The sequence below is a fragment of the Lytechinus variegatus genome, chromosome 18 (genome assembly GCF_018143015.1).
Source record: "Lytechinus variegatus isolate NC3 chromosome 18, Lvar_3.0, whole genome shotgun sequence".
NCBI lineage: Eukaryota > Metazoa > Echinodermata > Echinoidea > Temnopleuroida > Toxopneustidae > Lytechinus > Lytechinus variegatus.
In genome coordinates, this window is record NC_054757.1 from 6,467,949 (window position 1) to 6,473,948 (window position 6,000).

The following is a 6,000-nucleotide window of genomic DNA, read 5'->3' on the forward strand; positions in this document are numbered from 1 at the left end:
TTTAAATAGATAAAAATCTAAACACCTTCTTAAAATCACATGTCATGAAAAAGACATAAGTTTTCCATCGCATATCTTCAATTTGAAATTGAAAACATATCTCTTTAATTAAAAAAATTGCTGGTTACACATAGAATAAAGTAAAAAGAGCTCTGAACTAGCGCAGCTGAATATATAAAAGCTGCTCTACATGAATTCATGCTTATTGTTGATTGAAAAAATATTTCAGTGTTAAGCAAAAGTGGATAAAATCTTATCTTTTGTTCCTGTTCAATCACTTTTAATCACTTTTCATATGTATAATTCAATAATTCACTAATATTTTTACAAAGTTTATTTGATTCTGCAGAACGGTACCAGCAAATAGAACCTCTGTTGTGTTATTCATATTCTTCCATAATTTTTGTTGGCAAAAATAAGATTTAGGATGAAGTATCTGGAAGACTCTAGTTGCATTTTTGCTTACTGGAAAGCAATGCTGTACGGTAAAAGATGCCTAGCAACAATATACTTCCAAGAGAATATTAACGTAGACACTTTAGATGCTCTCACCCTCTTCAAAAGACATGAAGATTCAGCCTCCTGGGAATAGCAACATTTGAACCAGTAAAGTACACTTGCAACAATGCGTGCTAGAAAGGTCCATTAAGAGATCTTTCCTCAAAGGCAACAAGTTCCTAGGAGACATCATCTACTGATCAACTGAAAGGTTTGTAACCCCTCTTTCAATTCAAGGGCTTTCAAAGCCTCTACTCCCTCTTTTGCCCTAAGCTTAGCAACATTTTCCAGTGAAGAAAATTCACTTCATGATACAAACTTACAAAGAAATCTTAGAAAGCTCTTCAGTCCCCAAAGGCAACCTAAGGATAGTACGTCAAGAGACGGATAGGCGTCAACTATTTCTTAAGTGTTTTCACCCACTCCCTTTAGAACTTAGTGTCAAGAAAGTAGTACTGGTAAAAAGGTATGAACGATTTACATTGCAAAGACAAATTAAATGATCATTGTGCCACTGTTTTCATGAACTGTCCCAAGAATATTATGTAGACAGTAACAAATTTGGTTATAACTTTGTTGAAAGTTATTTTGGAGGGTTAAAGTATGTCAATGAAAATGGTGTGGTAAATATACCTGTTCCTTATGATAAACAATTTTCACTTGTTTTGACTCAGCTACAGACCAAAAGCTTTAAAGGCTTTAAAAAAAATAACTTGTAGAGGATGATTTGCTTATAAATCACAAATTATAAAAAGTACAATTGACCTTTGACAGTTCCACCATTAATGCAATATTTGTGAAATTTCTGTGAAAACAGTTATTTTCCTATATCGCATTAATAACATGCTCTAAAGCCTGTTTGCTGAAAATAGAGAAAATATAATATGGTGGTACCTGGAAGTACAAAATTGACATCTATAGGTGGTTTCAGACCGCCTCGAAGTTCGTCAGTTCCAGGTATTCTCTGATCGGGAAATTTACCCCGATCAGAAAATACCAGGTATTTTGGTAATGTGAAAGCAAACTACGCGTAATATCCCCGAAAGAAAATACCCGCTAAATAGTAGGTACTTGGCGAAATTACGAGAACTTTCGCGGGGATTTTTCTAAGGTCGCAGGTATTTTGGCGACGTGAAAGCAAATTACGGGAACTTTTAGCCCAGCGTGCCGTTGGGCGCAGCGGCGTGGGTGGCTGCTGGGCTAGTGATTTTGAATCTCGCGCCTTGCCTGCTTATCAGACCATACTGCGCATGCTCGTAACTTCGGGAACTTATCCCGAAAGGGTATGTTTCAGGGCGGTGTGAATACAGGAATAATTAATGGGTATTTTTTAGCCCAAAAAAGTTCTCGTAATTTAACGGGGATTCTTGTGATCAAGGCGGTTTGAAACCACCTATTGAGAAGAGAAATGTTGAGATAAAAGATGCTGAATTAACATTAAACTTTGTCAAGTACCAAGAAAATCCCTTTTCGGATGCAATCAATGACCCAACAAGCTACTAAGTCAAGGTTGCGAAATTCCCCAGGATTAATGTGAACGCCTCCGCTAATGGATCATCACGGTTGGCTGTGTTTCAATGAATACCTCATGTGCAATTGCCAGTCTGGCATTTAGCTGATTAACATTTTCTGGGATGGATAGAGAAAAGCTGGATATGTGATTCACATCAGAGCATTAGCATCAATCATCGCACCTCCATATCTCGCTCGATAAAGACCCGAAGAGTTATCGGTCTAGCCGCTCCAGAGCGTCGGGTCCCATTTCAATATTCGGGCAATCGATATCCATGAAAATGCCTCATTGCGTGGGGCCAAAACTATGAAATATGCAACAGCAAATGCCTCTAATTACACACGGGAGGTAAGTAGCTATCCATGTTTGCAAATAGTTACAGCAAATGTCTCTAAAAATTCCACTACACAAATGAAGACACTGGAACTAACATAAAAATGATGTAGAATTCCATTTCATGAAGTAACTGAGAATATTCATTTACATTTTATCATTAATATGTATTTAAATGCAATTCCATTATGGGTTTGATTTCCCATTTAGTGCAAGAATACTAGTCTTGATAAAAGAAAAAATGATTGTTTTAAGGAACTGAAAATGCATAGAATCGCAGATATCAATAATATTTTGACCAGAATAAGGGATGCTGTAAGGTTAAGTGGAAATCATAATCATTCATGTCTTACTCAATAGGTGGTTTCAAACCGCCTCGATCACAAGAATCCCCGTTAAATTACGGGAACTGTTTTTGGCTAAAAAATACCAATTAATTATTCCTGCATTCACACCGCCCCGAAACATACCCTTCGGGATAAGTTCCTGAAGTTACGAGCATGCGCATAGTATGGTCTGATAAGCAGGCAAGGTGCGAGATTCAAAATCACTAGCCCAGCAGCCACCCACGGCGCCGCACCCAACAACACGATGGGCTAAAAGTTCCCGTAAATTGCTTTCACATCGCCAAAATACCTGCGACCTTGGAAAAATCCCCGCGAAAGTTCTCGTAATTTCGCCAAGTACCTACTTTTTAGCGGGTATTTTCTTTCGGGGAAATTACGGGTAGTTTGCTTTCACATAACCAAAATACCTGGTATTTTCTGATCGGGGTAAATTTCCCGATCAGAGAATACCTGGAACTGACAAACTTCGAGGCGGTCTGAAACCACCTAATACTGCATATTAATACTGTCTCAAGAGACAAAGAAAACTTTAATCTTGCCCATCATAACACATTATATTTCTCACCGACAAATACAGGATAGTACTCCTGAAAACTGAGACTTGAAATCCAGATCTTACAAAAATGACATCATACCCCAATCTAAACAACTCCATGATGGACTCCATTACATTTCCAAAACATGAAAACCAAAGAAGCATATCATGTCAAACATATGCAATATGGCAGACAGTCTTTTTGAAGCAATAAGGGCGTTAGTACTCTTTCAAAGTATATAGTCAATGCCCTTCTGCTTCTGAAAAACGATATGTTTGATCTTGATTCTAAACTGATCCCTTCAAGTTTCAGATGGATGAACTGATGTATGCAACCAATGCCCTCAGCAAGCCTTCTAAATACACCTTCTTCAACTTGATGTATAGTAGAACTTAAAAATAAATGCCAGTTGTGGTAACAATTTCGAAATGAGTTTGTGCAGAATCCAATGAAATTACCACCAAAGTGTCTGTACAAATAAAAAATATGTGCCAAAGGATTCTAGAAGAAATTGTGTAATTGCTGAGAAATTAGCAAATAAGCACGGGATTTGGGTCAAGCGTTGGGCCAACATTCAAAGCAATAATAATAACAGTGTCCCATGTGCGCTTATCTGTGTTGGTGATCTTCAGTGTGAATATTTTTCAGCGTAGATTTCAAGATTTCACAAATTTCAGTTTATGTAACTGCACAAGATCTAGATCCTCGATGATACAATGACAATTAAGCCTGGTTTTACAGACTTTCTCGTGAAATCAGTGTTTACTGCAACTACTTTCATTTATCTTTAACAGACACGTGGCAAACTGTCTGTCTTCATAACAACTTCCCAACATTATCTCACATTATTAATGCTAAACAAAATGATATCAAGTTTCATACAGACATCAGGCAGATATCAAGATACAGTTCAATACGAGAACTTTATACCCTCTGAAAAGTTCTACAGACGGTCAAAGTGAGATTACAATCGAGACAGGCATAAAAAATGCATCTGCCTTCTTTAACATGCAACTATCATTAGGCCTACTCTCATCATGTTCATCTTTAGAGTATTGCTACCAACAACTCAACATCATTATTAAAACTTGATCAAATGCCGTTTTGCTAAAGAGAAAGAACGAAATGGGCGATTCCATGCTAGAAAAATCAGCTATTTTCGCAACATTTTTCAACGTTTTGTCCAAACAAACGAAGAACTTTAAATTGTTTTGGGGTAATAATAGAGTACTACTGGGTAGACATGAAAAAATGACAACCAAGAAAAATATGCTGTCCATGGGTGAATTAAAGGTGAAAATGTTGCGTGTCATACGGGACATTTCTGAGTCCTGTATGACACACATTGTCGCCCTTAATTCAGCCATAATCAAATATTTTTTGTTAGTAATCAGTTTTTCACATGACTACACACTATAACTTTATTATTGACTAAAAATAATTGTTCATTGCTCAAGCACTTAGATAAGAGACAGTAAATTGTTGACAAAATGTCCCATACGACACGTATGGAATCGCCCAAATGTGTACTATAGAACCGAACAATTGGCAAAGCAAAGCCGTGTTTGTCTATCATTCAAGAGTTCCATGATTACCACCAAGGATATGCCAGGTCGTCACTAGGTATATTCCAAGTATCTTCCAAGAAGGTACTCCATAAGCTACCAGTATAAATATAAACCTAGACGAATATAACCATCCAAACATGGAGCTATCCATGATCCAAACATCCCGAAAAATGACAGTTTTCTATCCAAGCTGCTTCATACACACATTTAGCAAGCGCAATCAAGGAATCATCTGCACATTTCTTTTACTTGAAGGAAATACTCTCTCAAATCCACATTGCATCGGCAAGGCATTAATCCTCATTACCAGGGTCCCCTGGATAGGATGGAAAGCTATCAGTCATCTGATGCTTATTATCAATTATCCATGGTTTCTTGGGGGTCAACATCGGCACCACTAAACCACTAGACCATGAGAGATCTATCACACAGATTCACCTTATCGATGTCTTCATAAACTCTCTACGTAATCAGCGAAGAACATAACAAGGAAGTCCCAGGGATGCAATCCAGCGATCAGAACCACACACGAGAAAACAAAGTCAACGATTCAAAGATAATATGACAATAGATGACTAAAAGCAGTCTCCTAATTGGTGCAAAATGAAGAAAAGAGCAAAATTACTAGGAAAATCCATTGATGAAGGCCTACACAACCGTTCCGGAGATTGGGATTGCACTATATTCCATAGAGTGGTGAGGAGGTGTATACCGGTACTGGTTGGTAGTAAGAGAGCTGGGATGTTTTGGGGCCCGATCAATAATGCGTGACCGTGTGATTCCCGACCAGTCAGACTGATGATGTTACAGAGGGATGCGTGCATCCGATCTCTACCAGCCCCCTGGCTCTCTTTCCTTCTCTCTTGGTGTCTGTTTCTCCTATTCCTTCCTCCCCTCTCCATCTCTCTCTTTTACTCTCTCCCTCTCTCTCTCTTTTCTTCTCTTCCTGACTCTTTGAATGAGCAAGCATCTCATTCCCTATCTGTTCCTCTCTTCTCCATTCCCAAGTTATAATTCATCATCATCAATTTAATGACTTCTCTGTTCTCTCTGTTTTAATCTATCAATTTCTATGCTCTTCTCTCCATCCCCTCGTCTTCTCCCACTCTTTTTACCTTACTTACTTTAACTTCCATTTCTTTCTCTGTCTCTTTCCGGGATCTCTTGAACCATCCTTTTCTCTGCTTCTTTCTCCCTCTCTCCAT